Here is an 18005-nt window from a genome sequence, read left to right as displayed (position 1 = left end):
AAACAAGGATGCCCAGTTTCACCTCTATTTATCAACATAGTATTGGAAGTCCTAGCCAGAGCAATTAGGCAAAAAAAAAGAAATAATAAAACGCATCCAAATTGGAAAGGAAGAAGTAAAATTGTCACTATTTGTGGATGACATGACTTTATATATAGAAAACTTTAAAGAATCCACCAAAAAACTGTTAGAAATAATGAACAAATAGAGTAACGTTACAGGGTGCAAAATCAACATAGAAAAAGTAGTTGCATTTCTGTACACTAACAATGAGCCAGCAGAAAGAGAAATAAAAAAAATCCCATTTATAATCACAACAAAAAAGAATAAATTACTGAGGAATAAATTTAACCAAGGAGGTGAAAGACTTGTGCACTGAAAACTGCAAGACATTATTAAAAGGAATCAAATACACAAAGAAATAGAAAGATATTTCGTGTTTATGGATTGGAAGAACTAATGTAGTTAAAATTTCCATATTACCTAAAGCAATCTACAGATTCAATGCAATCCCTGTCAAAGTCCCAATGACATTTTTCATGGAAATATAACAAAAATTCTAAAATTTAATGAAACAACAAAAGACCCTGAATAGTCAAAGGAATCCTGAGAAAAAGGAACAAACTTGGAGTTACCACACTCCTTGATTTCAAAGTATACTACAAAGCTATAGTAATCAAAACAGCATGGTATTGGCAGACAAACAGACCCACAGATCAATGGAACAGAACTGAGAAACCAGAAATAAACTCATTTATGGACAGCTAATTTTTCGAAAAAAAGAGCCAAGAACATACAATGGAAAAAGGAAAGTCTCTTCAATAAATCGCGTTGGGAAAACTGTACAGCCACAGGCAAAGGAATGAAACTAGATCACTACTTTATATCATACAAAAAAATTAACTCAAAATGGATTGAAGACTTGAATGTAAAACCTGAAACCATAAAACTCCTTGAAGAAGACATAGACAGTATGCACTTTAAAATTAGTCTTAGCAGTATCTTTTTGAATATGTCTCATCAGGCAAGGGAAACAAGAGCAAAATAAACAAATGGGACTATATCAAACTAAAAAGCTTTGGACAGCAAAGAAAACCATCAACAAAACAGAAAGATAACCTACCAACTGGAAGAAGATATTTGCAAACTGTATGTCTGATAAGAGATGATTCTCCAAAATATATAAAGAACTCATACAACTCAACAACAAAATACCAAACAACTCAATGAAAAAATAGGCAGAGGGGGCCAGCCCAGTGGCATAGTGGTTGGGTTCACGTGCTCCGCTTCAGTGGCCCAGGGTTCATGGGTTCAGATCCCAGGCACGGACCTAGGCACCACTCGTCAAGCCACACTGCGGCAGCGTCCCACGTACAAAATGGAGGAGGATTGGCACAAATGTTGACTCAGCAACAATCTTCCTCGAGCAAAAAGAGGAGGATTGGCAACAGATGCTCGCTCAGGGCCAATCTTCCTCACACACACAAAAAAACGGGCAGAGGATCTAAACAGACTTTTTTCCAAAGAAAGTATACAGATGGCTAACAGGCATATGAAAAGATGTTCAACATCACTAACTATTAGGAAAATGCAAATCAAAACCACAATGAGATATCACCTCATGCCCACCAAAATGGCTATTATTAAAAAGACAAGAAATAACAAATGTTAAAGAGAATGTGGAGAAAACAGAACCCTCATACACTGCTGATGGGAACATAAATTGGTGCAGCCACTATGGAAAACAATATAGAGATTCCTCAAAAAATTAGGACTAGAACTACCATATAATCCAGCTATTCCACTTCTGAGTGTTTATCCAAAGAATATGAAACCACTAATTTGAAAAGATATATGCACTCCTATGTTCATTGTAGCATTATTTACAGTAGCTAAGACATGGAAACAACCTAAATGCCCACTGACAGATGAATGGATAGAGAAGTGGTATATGTATACATACACACACACAATGGATTACTACTCAGCTATAAAAAAGATGAAATCTTATCATTTCTGTCAGTATAGATGGACCTTGAGGGTATTGTGCTAAGTGAAATAAGTCAGATGGAGAGAGACAAATATCATATGATTTCACTCATATATGGAAGATAAAAACAGCAATAAATAAACAAACACATAGACTCAGAGAACAGACTGGTGGTTATCAGAGGGGAAAGGAATGGGAGGAGGGTGAAATGGATAAAGGGGGTCATTTGTACAGTGATGGATGGAAACTAGACCTTTGGTAGTGAACACAATGCAGTGTATACAGAAGTTGAATTATAATGATGTACACCTGAAATCTATATAATGTTATAAACCAATGTTACCTCAACAAAAAATAAATAAATAGGGTCCAGCCCCACGGCCAAGTGGTTAAAGTTCTGCGTGCTCCACTTTGGCAGCCGGGTTCATGGGTTTGGATCCTGGGCATGGACCTACTCCACTTATCAGCCATGCTGTGGAGGCATCCCACATGCAAAATAGAGGAAGATTGGCATGGATGTTCGCTCAGGGCTAATCTTCCTCAAGCAAAAAAAAAGAGGAAGATTGGCAATGGATGTTAGCTTAGGGCGAATCTTCCTTACCAAAAAAATAAAATAAAATAAATTAAAAAAAATAGCTTGGAGTGACATCTGAACCTACTTTTGAGAATTATCTAATTAAGCTAAGAGGGAAGAGAGAGAGATCTTTTCCAGAATCTGGAATTTTTGAACAATGAATTAATTAGTTTCATGTAACCTGGGAAATTATTAATTAAAGTAGCAGAGTAGATTATTAGGATCTTAAAAATTGCTTCTGGTACATATTGCTGCTGTAACAAATTACCACAAACTTAGTGGCTTACCACAAATTTATTATTTTACAGTTGTGGAGATCAGAAATAAAAAGCGGGTCTCAGTGAGTCGAAATTAAGGTGTTAGCAGGGCTGTGCTCCCTATGGTGGCTCTAAGGGAGAATCTGTTTTCTTGCTTTTTCCAGCTTCTAGAGGCCACCCATATTGCTTGGCTTGTGGCTCCTTCAATTTTGAAGTACATCTCTAACCTCTGCTTCCCTTCTCATATCTTCTCTTGGACTCTGACTCTTCCTTTTTTCTTATAAATACCATTGTGAATACGTTGTGCCCACATGGAAATCCAGGACAGTGTCCCCATCTTGAGATCCTTAACCAAATCGTATCTGCAAAGTCGTTTTTGCCATATAACATAATATATTCACAAATTCTGGGGATTCAGATGTGGCCATTGTTGGGGAGCCAACAATTAAGTAATAATGGCTGAGAAATTTCCAAAATTGATGAAAAACACCAAACCACAGATCCAGGAAGCTCAGAGAACACCAAGCCAGATAAATTCTGAAAAATTTGTACCTAGATACATCATATTCATAGTGCAGAAAACCAAAGTAAAGAGAAATCTTGAAAGAAGTTGGAAAAACAAACCACACCTTATCTACAGAGGAACAAGGATAATAATTACATTGGAATTTTCTTCAGAAACCAGAAAGCAAGAAGAGAGTGGAGTGAAATAAAAGGAAATTTTAAAAGAAAAAAAAAAACTCACTAACCTTCTTGATAAAATAGATGCATTTTGCTTTCTTCTCTTACTTCCTATTTGGTTGTTATTTTTTGATGGCATGATGTCTGGGGCTGTGGCAGCCTTTTTGCAATCAATCAGAAAACAAGCCTGAGATTACAAGCTTTAAATGAGGATAGAGGCATGGATACGTAGAAAGAGCCTGGGGATCCTGCTGACATTGTTGAGATAACACACCAACCTTGACTTCTAATAAAAGTCAATATTCTCATGATTTCAGCCATTGCAAATCAGATGGTTTTGTCACAATGCCATACTTGGCATAGCTATTTACCAGAACTAATTTGTTTAGTAGCAAGACAACCATTTAGATTTTGCTGAACAAAAACACTAGAATAAAAAAAGAAATATATGAGTGAAATCATTCTTTTGTATTTTTCTAAAGTAAAAACAAATAAAAATGTATACCACTCCTACTTTCTAGAGATGAGGGCCAGGAAAGAGGGAGTTTGGGAAAAGAAGAGAAGACAAGCATCATGTACCCTGAAAACCTATCTTATTCATAATTTTCATTTCACTGGTTCTGGGAAGGTCTTGGAAACATGAGAGAGGAAAAAATTATTGTAGCTAGAATGTATATTGTTAAAGCAAAATCCATGTCCAGGTGTTGGGTTGACCAATTTTTGCCACATCAAATTGTTTAGATTTCTTACTACTGATGTAGTGCTATGTTTGCCCCAAACTTACTTTGCCTGAAACATAAGATCATTTATTTTAAAAGCAAACTTTATACTGTTCTTTCCTTTCAGCTTCCATTTGCAATATCAATTTTGATGTTAACTAACAATTTTGGCTATCAGATGGCTCTCATAGGTAGGCATGTGGATGAGGTTGACTCAGGTTTAAAACTACAGAGGACATGCACAAAATTGAAAAGCATTCTCCATGGAATCAATGTTTACAAGGTATTCAGTTCTTTAAATGGTTTTCTTACAGCTGCTGCTGTAACAACTTCTGGTCAGTGAAGAGTGAACCAAAGACACAAAGATGATGTAAGGCAGTTTCCATCGGTGGCAGCTTCTATACGACGCCCAGGAATGTGTCATCTTTACTGACACTTAAAAAGCATATATAAAAACACTTAATGTGTTTGGGTTACTGTTGATGATGGATTGTCACTCAAGTCTATCTTCTGTGTAATTTCTCCTCCAAGTTCATCTTCTTAAAAGGCAGATGCTTCAGGTATTTTGGGACTTACAAATTTAACGGGTTACTATTTTTCTGTTGCAACTTGGTGTTCCCAGAATGATGGTGTGAGTGTTCAGAATAGCTAATGTGATGGAAATCTCTGAAATTATAATTATGTGCTTTGATTTTGTTTATAAAGAAATGAATTTGGTGACATCAGTTTCTTAAAATAGACAAAATGTCATAAGACTCTAGTGCATCCTTGGTTGGAAATACAGATAGCAGGAGTTAGAGTGAGTTGTGCATAATCAGGAAAACTGGATAATTTCATGATCTGTTACTGAGGGGAAATTAGCCATTTTTCCTCATATTTACCTTACCTACATGTAATTAATCTTGAAAGTACAAGGACTAGTGATATGAAAAACTTAAGGACACAATAAGTATTTCTTAAAAGGAGTCCTTATAATGGCATGCCATTTTGCCACTTTGGATCCAGTTATTTTGAATTTATTTCTTGACTGTCATGCTTTATTTAAACTCTCAGTCTTTTCACAAGAAAGTTTGTTCTTTTAACACCCCATCTCCACCCATGTGACAGACTAAGACTTAGCCATTCCTTATATCACTACTACTTAGATTAGAAAGCTTTTCCTTCCACCAAATCTGGGTTAGGTACCCTTCTGTTAGATTCTATAATGCTCTTCATTTCCCCTGACATATCACATTATATATTTAAGTGTCTACCTCTGTGAGGTCAGTATTCAAAAATTATCTCCATTACCATTGTATTCTTACTACATTGTGTAAAATATTTATTAATTTAATTATTTAAAAGATATAAGAAAATGATTTTTTTATCATTGAGTATTAGAGAAAAGATTTGCTTCCTATGAGGGTTACTACTCAATCTTCTCGGTATTACTTTTGAACTATTTGGTTGAATTATTTTTCTATAGCTGCCATAATAAATTATCACAAATTTAGTGTTTTAAAACAACACAAATTTATTATCTTACAGTTCTGTAGGTCAGAAGTCAGAAACAGTCTCATTGGATTAAAATCAATATATTGGCAGCCTGCATTCCTTCCTGGAGATTCTGGGGGAGAATCTGTTTCCTTGTCTTTTCCAGCTTCTAGAGGCCTTGTTCCCCCATATTTAAGACCTGCAAGGTTGCAGCTCTCTGTGACTTTCTTCCATAGCCATATTTTCCTGTGATTTCTTCTGACTCCTTCTTTTACTTTTAAGGATCTGTGTGGTTACTTTGGACCCACCTGGATAATCCAGGATAATCTCCTTATCTTAAGGTCAGATGATTAGCAACCTTAGTTCCATCTCCAACCTTCATTTTCTTTTGACATTGTAATCTAACATACTCACAGGTTCCAAAGATTAAGACATGGATGTGTCTGGGGGGACAATTTTTCTGCCTATCACAGTGGTTGATTTTGCTTCCTCTGTTTTGTTTGGCTTTGCATGTGTTTTTCCAAATGAGACGTCTATAGATATTTTCCATATATGTAAATAATAAGCAGTATTTTCTCAATTGCAATACAATTATTCCTATGTAAGTCATCACAGTGGGACTTCCAATGTCCATTTACTGGGTCCACCAAATAACTTAGAATCATATTTTAAATAAATAAGAATTACTTATCTCCATTCCAAACAGGAGTATTTTCTTTTCATTATGAATATGAGAGAAATTTTAAGAACAATGTTAACTGGAATTCTTATTTGTAACTAGCAGAAATCCAGTGTATATATCTTTCAGTGTGTTGAAAGATATTGTATTGAATATAAACAAAGCAGTGAGCAACACAGTACCTGAAATTTTACGGACACAGCTAATCCTCAGAATAACTGCAACCAGGAACTTGAACAAGGTCAAGCCTTGATAGTCCTCCTCTCTGCTTTTCTCTTTGAATACACTTGTTTTCACTCAACTCAGTCTTTCTCCTCAAAATGCAGAATGTGTCCTCTGATGGCTTTTGAATTTTACATGTCACAACTTTAATTCTTGGAAAAAGCTTTACCATATACTCTTGGGTCAGGCCAAGTCTAATAATCCTAGACCAGAAACTTTTTGATCATAATTAGTTTAGTTATCCTCCTCTGGAACAATCAACTGAAAACAAGTGCGAATGTCAGTGTCACATTGTATTAAAAATATGGTACCCTTGTGCAAAAGAGAGGAATATTTCTTAGAAAATACTAACTGGGAAAACAATCCCACCAGTAACCAAAACAAAATGTAAATCATAGTCAATATATTATGTTTCATAAATACTAATTACTTGAATAAATAAATAAATGATTAGTATGTTTTTGCTTTAAAAAAATAAATTCCTCATAGCATCTTGATATCAATAATTTATCACCATTGTCTACAATTTATCACTACTTCCATTACAATGAGAATTAAATGTTCATCTTCATAGATAGAAAGTACATAATAATCTTTATTCACCAAACTAGTATTGTATTAGACTCAAAGATTTCTAATTACTAAGAAAATTAGGTATGTGGTAAATGTTTTCCACAGCCATCATTTAAACCAAAAGTAATTTTTTCTCCTCTTTCAAATTAATTTTAAGTTAAAAACTTAGAACCCCTCATTCTTTGAGAATTCTTGTTAATCACATAAAAATGTCTGTCCACTCAGTTTGCTTGGCTCCAGGGCATGTGAAAATTTCCTTAAGTCCTTGTGTGCTCTTTTAACAGCTTTACTGAGGTACAGTTGAAATACAAAAAAACTGCACATATTTAATGTATCCATCACCACGATCAAAATAATAAACATGTTCATCACCTCTAGAAGTTTCCTCCTGCTGCCACCTTTTTTGTAGTAAGAAGACAACTTCAGATCTACTCTCTTAACATATTTTTCAGTGTACAATATAGTATTGTTAACCAGTATAGTATTGTTATCTATAAGACAATACAGTATTGTTACAATATAGTATTGTTAACTATAGTATTGTTGACTCTAGATCTGTACAGATCTCTAGAACTTATTCATATTGCATAACTGAAACATTATACTCATTAAATAACAACTCCCCATTTTCCCCTTCCCCTTGCTCCTGATCACCACGATTCTTTTCTCTGCTTCTTTAAATTTAACTATTTTAGATACCCCATAAAAGTGGAATCATGCAGTATTTGTCCGTCTGTCACTGGCTTATGTCACTTAGCTTAATGATGTCTTCCAGGTTCATCCATGTTGTCACACGTGGCAAGATTTTCTTTTTTACAAGATTGAATACATTCCATTGTATATACATATATATACCACATTTTCTTTAGCCATTCATCTGTTGATGGACGTTTAAGTTGTTTCCATAACTTGGCTATTGTGAATAATGAATGCTGCAATGAACATGGAGTACAGATATCTCTTCAAGATCCTGATTTCAACTGTTTTGGATATCTACCTAGAAATGGGATTGCTGAATAATATGGTAGTTTTATTTTTAATTTTTTGAGAAATTATTATACAGTTTTCTATAGCATTTCTACCATTTTACATTCCCACCAACAGTGTACAAGGGTTCTATTTCTCCACATCCTTTCCAACGCTTACTATCTTTTGCTTATTTGATAATAGTCATCCTAACAACTGTAAGTGATATCTCATTGTGGCTTTGATTTGCTTTTCCCTGATGATTAGTGATATTGAGCATCTTTTCAGGTACCTATTGGCCATTTGTATGTCTTCTTTGGAACATGTCTATTCAGTTCTTTTGCCTATTTTTTAACTGGTTTATTTGGTTTTTTGCTATTCAGTTGTAGGAGTTCCTTTTATATTTTGGGTATTAATTCTTTATCAGATTTATGGTTTGCAAATATTTTCTCCTATTCAGTAGGTTGACTTTCATTTTGTTGATTCTTTCCTTTTCTGAGTGGAAAACTTTTAGTTTGATGTAGTTCGGTCTAATTTTGCTTTTGTTGCCGTGCTTTCTGCCAGATCCAAAAACCATTGTTAAGACCAATGTCAAGAAAATTTCCTCTATGTTTCCTTCTAGGAATTTTACAGTTCCAAGTCTTACATTAAAGCTTAGTCCATTTTGAGTCTATTTTTGTGTATGGTGTAAGGTAATGGTCCTGTGTCATTTTTTTTTTTTTTCCACATGTGGATATCCAGTGTTCCCAACAACATTTGTTGAAGAGATGGTCTTTTCCTCATTGTGTATTCTTAGCACCCTCGTCAAAGATCAGTTGACTGTATACGTATGGGTTTATTTCTGGGCTCTCTGATGTGTCCATCACTGACAAAGTACCTTACCTGTCTATGTTTAGGTGATACAACACAAATGGGGAGTCGTTGTATAACTTCTGGCTTGTCTTTCAAAAAAGAGAGATTTGTTGATAAAGGCAAATGGAAGATGTAACAATCAAAAGAGTTCCCTTTTATATAGTGATTTTATCCTATAAAGCACTTTCAGCGCATCTTAATCTTCACAACTATTTGACACTATAATCCCCACTTGAAGATGAGAAACTATGGCTCAGAGACTTTAACTATTTTCCCAAATCATGATTTCTTTAAGGATGGATCTAGGTATCATTTTTAATACTATAGACTCTTTAGCATAATTTTTTTTATTTTTTTTTATATTCCTTGCTTGTGAATGTCCATGTAAAAGTAGGTTTCACAAATGTGTTCCTATTTTATTTATTGGCAAAAAATACGACTATATGCTATAATTCCTCAGTTTTCAATGTTATGAAAGTAAAACAGATGATGCAGAGGAAAAAATGTGTGTTTAATGAGACATTATTTGTACTGTCCATACAAGCAGAATGGGGGAAAGTAACAGTTAAATAGGAGATAACAAATAGAAAATAACCTTGACTACAACTTCAACTTGCTCCTAAATATTACTCAACTCTTTATAAGTAGTTATTTCTAAAATTAATTTTGACAATTGTAATAATATTTTAATTACATTTTCATGCTGGATTTATGAAAGATGAAATATCTAACAGATGTTAAGAGTCCTTACTGATATAAAATTAAACTTAACAGTTATCCTTGACTTGCAAATATAGGAAAAATGCCTCTATCAGTAGTAATAAGAATCACTTAATATTCTTATCACATCAAGGACCCCAAACAAATATGTATTTTTTAAGTGAGATTCAAGCAGACTGTAAAAAACAGTATCATTTGATATTGTTTGATGGAACACTGAGTAAGATCTCTTGCAGATGTGGCCTTCTTTGTAGGAGATAACAGTTATAGCTGGTAGAAATGATAACTCAATTTTAAAAAATAACTTTCAATCTCTGAAAAATGACATAATTCCCCAGAGAACAGTGAAGAAAGTCATTCAACAAGACCACCTGTGGAGTTAATGCTCAAGATGTATTTGTCATCCTCCATTTAGCCCCCTTCATGTAAATGCTACAGAGAATTTTAAAAAGAATGGCACAAAGGCATAGCAAAATCAAGTTACCAAAGAAATTAATAATACGCTGCCTTAAATTGTGATCAACAATAAAATGTCGTCAAAGAGGCAATCAGAGAGCTCACTCAGCAGGGTGGATCATGGGCTGCAAGCAGATTGGAGACTCACACTGCATTGTCATCGCACATCTGAGAATCAGAAGAGTTGTCTTCTATGTCATCAAATAGTCTAGAATATTCAAGCAGAGGATTGTTTACTGATGATTTGCACTCTCCTAAGTTACCAAAATCATTTATTTTACAGCCAGGCCTTACAAGTAAAATATTACTGTTTTGTTATATTTTATAGAGGAGGCCAAAAAGATGTGTGCATTGGCATGCTATTTTTGATATAATAAAGTATCAAAAATTTCTTGGCATACAGAAATATGTGCATATTTTTCAACCAAAGATAAATGTGCATTTAAAATCCCTTCAAACTCTTGAGATCTAAGAGTGCTTAGATAATGAGACACACCTGATTCCAATGTTTCCATTGGGAAACCAGAAATCAACTGAGTCTAAAGTGAATTTTTATAACCTACCTGTGATAGTTAATTTTATGTGTCAATTTGACTGGGATGATGGCTACCCAGATAGCTGGTAAAACATTATTTCTAGGTGTGTCTTAAGAGTGTTTCTGGAAAAGATTAGCATTTGATTCAGTAGACTGAGTAAAGAGGTCTGCCTTCATCAATGTGGGCTGGCATCATCTAATCCATTGAGGGACCAAAAAGAATAAAAACGTTAAGGAAAGGTAAATTCCCTCTCTCTCTTTTTGAGCTGGACATCTGCCTTTTCCTGCCCTCAGACAGTGGAGCTCTTGGTTCTCAGGTTTTCAGATTCTGGGACTAACACCGGTGCCTCCCTGGTTCTCAGGCCTCAGACAATTATACCATCAGCTTTCCTGATTCTCCAGCTTGCAGATGACAAATTATGGGAATTCCCAGCCTCCATAATCATGTAAACCAGTTCCTAGAACAAATCTCCTCACATGATTGATATATAGATAGATAGATGATAGATAGATAGATACATAGATAGATAGATAGATAGATAGATAGATAGATAGATAGATAGATAGATCGATCCTCTGTTTCTCTGGAGAAGCCTAATACAGATTTTGATACTAAGTGTGGGGTTTCTATCTTAATCCATTTGAGCTGCTGTCATAAAATACCAAAGACTGGGTAACTTATAAGCAAGAGAATTTTATCTATTTATTTTTTGTGTGTGTGAGGAAGATAAGCCTTGAGCTGACATTCATGCTAATCCCCCTCTTTTTGCTCAGGAAGACCAGCTCTGAGCTAACATCTGTTGCCAATCCTCCTCCTCTGTTTTTCCCCAAAGCCCCAGTAGATAGTTGTATGTCATAGTTGCACATCCTTCTAGTTGCTGTATGTGGGACGTGGCCTCAGCATGGCCGGAGGAGCGGTGTGTCAGTGTGCTCCTGGGATCCGAACCCTGGCCGCCAGTAGCGGAGCGCGTGCCCTTAACCGCTAAGCCACGGGGCCGGCCCAGAAATTTATTTTCTCATAGTTCTGGAGGCTGAGAAGTCCAAGATTGGGGTGCATTCATGGTTGGGTGAGGGCCCTCGTCCTGGTTCATATTTGGCACATTTTTGCTGTGTCCTCACATGGTGCAAAGGTCAAGGGATCTCTGTGAGGTCTTTTTTTTTTTTAATCGAGGTAACATTGATTTATAACATAATATAAATTTCAAGTGTACATCATTATATTTCGATTTCTGTGTAGACTACACCATGTTCACCACCCAAAGACTAACTACCATCCAAGAACACCAATCTCATTCATGAGGGCTCCACCCTCATGACCCAAGTACCTCCCAAAGACCCCATCTCCTAACACCATCACATCGAGCATTAGGATTTCAACATATGAATTTGTGGGGGGGACACAAACATTCAAACCATAGTGCCAGCCCTTACCTAAACAGAAACAAGGCAAGCCTAAATGTCATTTCTAAAACAGGCAGTGTTTATGTAGGATCTGAAATTCCTCTTTATAGTGCTGCCTGTACCAAGGCTCCTTGCTCCTTATCTGTAAATCCTGTGTCCTAAGGGTCCTTCCTCATTATATCGCTTTTTTTGGCCTGCCAACTACATGCATGATATAACATCTTGAAGCTTTTATGAACAACTCATCAAACATTCTTTGAAAACCAGCTATCCAGCAGCCACTATTCTCTGTAGAGTGTCACAGATATGGTTCTTGCTCTCACAAGGAGATAACTCTTGAGAATGGGAATCAGACTCACAAAAGTCCTTTGCATGCACAATAACTTAGGTGCTGTGATAAGGGTTTATAGTGGATTTTGTAGGCACACAGGTGAGAATAGTCAATGCTACCTGGAATCAATCTGAAAATGCTTCCCCAGGGAAGGATGCTGGATTTAAACCTTGAAAGGAGAATAGGGATTTTGCAGGAGATTAAGAAGAAAAGACATTCCAATAAAAAAAGACTAGCACGTATAAATTCCCAAGGCTCTGAACTGGTAAGCATACTTATCTGCAAGAATTTCATTATGGTTGGAGCACTAAGTATTGAAAAGGAGGGTAGGAAACACTGGGAAGGTTGGAGAACCAGGCAGAGTCCATTTATTAAGAGTTAGACTATTTAGTTAAAAACTTTGGAGTTTAGAAAAATTACTGGAATTTATTATCACTTAATAAATGCTAAATTGCTTAACAAATGGTAAGCAATAGACATACATTATCTCGTGTAATTGTCACCACAAACTGGTGGGTAGTATTATTGTTTCACAGAAGCCAAAAACTAGAGATGCTAAGGAGCTTGTCCAAGGTCAATAGGTCATTGAGGCCATAAACTCTTGTCTCCTACCAGAGCATCACTGCTCTTATAATGTAAAGGATAGAGAAAGGTTGAAGGACTTTTGAGCCTCAACCACTGTCAAATTGGCTATTCTATGTGCTCTTAAGACATTAATTGGTACTGGCTAATTAATTGAACAATTTTGCTGTGGTACTAGTAAATGGCAATGGCTTGCTCTAAAGTCTCCTGAAAAGGAAAAAAAGTAAATATACGTATGTGTATTTATTTTATGTGTGTTTATATAAAAATAAATTTATATTTCAGATATAAGTATATGAAATCTATGTATAATTATATCTATTTAAATATGTATTTATATTTATATATGCATGCACACATATATACATACAAATATTTACACATTTACATATACATACACGCATGCATGCTGTTAACAGGGACTTTCAGTGTCAAAGTTCTAAAATGTAAGGAAACTAGGGAATAGAGATGCATGTTGCGGGGTTACAAATCTATTTGGGAATGGCCATGTTGGTGGCCACATTATTTACATAACCATAACATCATTCTTATTCATAAAGTATCAGAGAGGAATATAAGAGGCTGGAAAGTTAGGGTCTTCAAGTCACATAGGACTAAGGCGATACTTTCATGCTATCTTTCATAATCTGCTACTCCATAAAAGTGTTACAGCTTTTGTTGAACAACAAAGATTATCGATTCCCTCCACAATCAGGAATGAAGCCTCCAGAGTAGTTGGCCAAAGAACAGACTCAAAATTTAGAGCATGGAGGTTATAATTCTTTATCTGAAGTTAATGTACTGCAAAACTACCTGCCTCCATTCTGTCTTTAAAAAGAAGATTTAGTTGAGCCAGCCCTAGTGGCCTAGTGGATAAGATTTGGCGCTCTTACCATTGCGGCCCAGGCTTGTTTCCCAGTTATGGAACCAGGTGGCTCACGTACAGAATTAAACTAACAGCTAGGATACACAACCATGCACTGAAGCTTTAGGAAAAAAAAAAAAGATTTAGCTGAATGAATACTTCAAAATAATATGGATATTATAATCCTGGGTGTTAAATAAATACATGAAAATAGATGGAAACCCCTTGTAGGCAAAAATCACAATAATTATACTTTGAGGAGGACAAAGTCTTTGATTATCAGTTTTACACACAATAATATCCCATTAAAATAGTGAGAAAAAGCAATTTTATTTTTAAAATTAAAAAAAGTTAAAAGAATTTTTATATAATTATAAAACAGGAAACTGATAACTCTGCATAGGGAACTAAGACCTCTGGATTTCTACCTATGCTCTTATGGAATTTTCACCCTATTAAATAAAGGAATAAAAAGAAATTGTATTTCAGCCAGCGCTGATGGCCTAATAGTTAAAGTTCGGTGCTCAACGCTTTGGTGGTCCGGGTTCACTTCCTGGTCGTGGAACCACACCACCTGTCTGTCAGTTGCCATGCTGTGGAGGTGGCTTGCATAGAAAAACCAGAACAACCTACAACTAGGATATACAACTATGCACTGGGGCTTTGGCGAGAAAAAAAAAAAAGAGGAAGATTGACAACAATTGTTAGCTCAGGGCGAAACTTTCCCTGCAAAAAAAAATTGTATTTAGGATACCAATTTGGTTATTGTTAAGCTTTTCTTATCAAATTTTTTCTAAGAAATTTATTAAATAATTTATATGTTACCTGAGGTTGATTACATTAGAAAAAAATAATTTGAAGCCCGTACTCAGTGAATCACTTCTTTCAGCATTATTGATTACTGAGTAGCATTCCTCATGCTATATTAAAATAATCTGTTTTCACACCAGATTTTAATCTTCCTGAGAGCAAGTACAGTGTCTTTTATCTCTCTACCACCAACATTTTGCCTGGTTCTGGACAAATAAATAGCTACATAACAAATGTTGTTTGGTTAGAGTAATTAATGACTGGATACATGAATGATTTTTAATAAGCAAACTAAGAGTGAAATTTCATATCATGGTAAGGCATTAAAATAAAAATATTTATAAGATCCTTTATACCAATATATGAGAAGTTATTAAAATGCTTTATTAAAAATGAAAAACAAATGCATTATGGTGTATTTTTATATGTTGATCCAAGTTATTCCTTTGTTTAAGCATTTATTTGCATTTCCTTTTAAATATCCCAACTTGGAATATATCATTTATTTTTAATATAGTGAGGATAAAAAAATATTATAGCGTTAATTTATTCCATTAAATTTTTATGCTATAAAAATAACAATTAAAATCAGGTTAGTTTTCCAACCACCAATATAACAATTGATGCAAGTGACAATCCACAATGAATATTAAAACCATTGGATAAAAGTTTGTTGGAGATAGGATCACAGTCTAAAAATATTACCTTAAAAATTACTTATGAATTGATCTTTGACAAAGGAGTAATGCATTACAATGGAGAAAAGATTGTCTTTTGACAAATGGTGCTGGAACAACTGGACATGAACATGCCAAAAAATGAATTTAGACACAAACCTTACACACTCCACAAAAATTAACTCAAAATGGATCACAGACCTAAGTGTAAAATGCAAAACTATAAAACTCTAGAAGATAACATAAGAGAAAATCTAGATGATCTTACGTTTGGAGACGACTTTTTAGATACAACACCTAAAATTCATACGGAATCTCAAAGGACTCCAAAAAAGGCAAAACAACCTTGAAAAAAAGAAACAAAGTTGGAAATTTCACACTTTCTGTCTTCAAAGCTTACAACGAAGTTATGGTAATCAAAACAGTGTGGTATTGACATAAAGGTAGACATATAGATCAATGAAACAGAATAGAGAGCCCAGAAATAAACCCTTGTATATATAGTCAAATGGTTTTTGATGAAGGTGCCAAGAACATTCAATGGGGAAAGACAGCCTTTTTCAACAAATGGTGTTGGAAAACTTGATATCCACATGCAAAAAAAAATGAAGTTGAACCCATACTTTACATCATACACTAAAGTAACTAAAAGTAACTAAAAATGAATCAAAGACTTAAGTGTAAGAGCTAAAACTCTAAAACTTTTAGAAGAAAACATAGGAGAAAAACTTCACGACATTGGATTTGGCAATGTTTTCTTGGAGATGACACCAAAAGCACAAACAGCAAGACCTACCTGGCCACTGCCACTTCCACAGTGTACTGTACTGGGTTAGGGAGACATAATGCCAAACATTCGAGGAAGCCCGCTGGGGCTCAACAGCTAGGGTCCAGTCTCTATGGACGCTCCAAGCACATTTGCTCTACACTCCACTTTTGGTGCCTTAAATTCTTGATAACTTCCTGAAGCAATGAAAACTCAGTTTTAAGTTAGTGTTTTTAATTTGTATACCTAGCATATATATTTTACTTGCATATTTAGATAGCTTCTCTTTTTACAGCATACTATAGTATGAAGGAAATATTTTCAATGTATATTGACTTATTTAACAAACATTTAGTAGATGCTTTCTATATGAACACTTCCAAAAATGATTAAGCCACACATTCATAATCTCAAGGAATTTTCAGTTTAGTGAATGAAACAGTCAAATTAGTAGATTACTATACCACAGTGTTTAAGAGCCTAGCCTAGATTGGGAGTAAGATAAGTTTTCCTAGAACAGAGGCTGCCTTCACATATAGACAAATTTGTCAATGAGTTACTTCATTTGACAGCCTCATGCAGTTTTTTCTCCCAGGCTTACAACTAAAATATCTGATTTTTATTTGTACCTTGCAAAACTTAATTAAAGGTTAATTGTCTAAGAAGAGATACTAATGTGCTTGGAATAACATTTAAGACAGTGGCAGATAAAAATAAACATATTTACCATAGAGACGACTGTAATTTTATAGAAGTGGAGAGATGAGAAAGTCATGCATACATGAATTCAAAAGCTTAAGAAGTATTTAGATTCATTGGTTGCTGTTTGACAAGAGACTGGTTGGTGATAGGAGAATGTAGATACTTGATAAAAAAGCTTTAAAACTTTTTTGTTTTTCTTTATTTGGAATAGATTGAAGTATTTCAAGTCATAAATGGCTTGAATATTAATTCATGTGGATGACAAAATATATTTGGTAATAAAATAACACAATAGAATTTTGAATAATCTGATTGAGTACTTCCTTGACTACAAGGATAATTTAATCATATTTCAACTCTTCTCATTTCATTTATGCTGAAAAATAGCCTTAGTTTAAAATAAAAAAGAAGTGTCCATTCAAGGGGAAAACCAAAAGGAATTGCCTAGATTCATACAAGAGAAAGACTACTGCCAACTTATTGTGAGTAATTCATTGACAAAAATAAGGGCTCATCAAATTCGGGTGAGAGACTCTATTCCAAAAAATAAACTTCCATTTTGCAAAGCTGGAATCTTTCTAAAGGAAAGCTCAAGAGAAACACTTACCAATTTGGTTGATTTTCACTTCTGATTTTGAAAAGGCATAACTTGGAGTATCATGTGCATCAACACTGTGAAGTTATTTTTTTCTCCATAAATGGTACAAATCTGTTCCAGCCAATTTCACCTAAATCAATCAGCTGAGGTCTAGCTACATGGTGGCACAATCAGCAGGGAATTGCCAAGCTAGAATCTTCAGTTCCTTCAACGCAGAGACAGACTGCAGATGAAAGCTATGGCCAAAGCAGCTCTAAAGGCATTGTGTTTTTGAAAGTCAATGTAAGTTCCAGAAACTAATTACCATCACTCACTGATTAAGAAATCTTAATGTGGACCAAGCTTAACTTCACCTCCCACCAATCACTGTCTCCATTTTTAGACTTATAATGCTAAAAAAAGTGTAGTGATTATGGGAGAAATTCGCATATTGCATGTGGCTATTTTGCAAGTTGATGTTTATTTTATTCTGAACCACACTGAACTCCGACTAGAAATGGATGTTGAATATTAATAGACTTTGGTGTTATTTTGTGAGTAATGATGCTTTTGATGTGGTCGATATTCAATAAACAT

General features: G+C 34.8%; 1 long non-coding RNA gene across 1 annotated transcript in view; it reads right to left on the bottom strand.

Annotated features, from left to right (window-relative positions):
- The window catches only part of LOC131419559 (uncharacterized), an 85747-nt gene that overhangs the window by 26305 nt on the left and 41437 nt on the right, over positions 1-18005 (bottom strand). Inside the window, exon 2 of the long non-coding RNA XR_009223280.1 lies at positions 10191-10370. This is a non-coding gene — a long non-coding RNA (uncharacterized LOC131419559). The remainder of the gene's footprint in view (positions 1-10190; positions 10371-18005) is intronic.

This window comes from Diceros bicornis, chromosome 21 (assembly GCF_020826845.1).
Source record: "Diceros bicornis minor isolate mBicDic1 chromosome 21, mDicBic1.mat.cur, whole genome shotgun sequence".
Lineage (NCBI taxonomy): Eukaryota > Metazoa > Chordata > Mammalia > Perissodactyla > Rhinocerotidae > Diceros > Diceros bicornis.
Note: the sequence above shows the minus strand (reverse complement) of the source record. Positions and strands in the feature narration are given on the sequence as shown.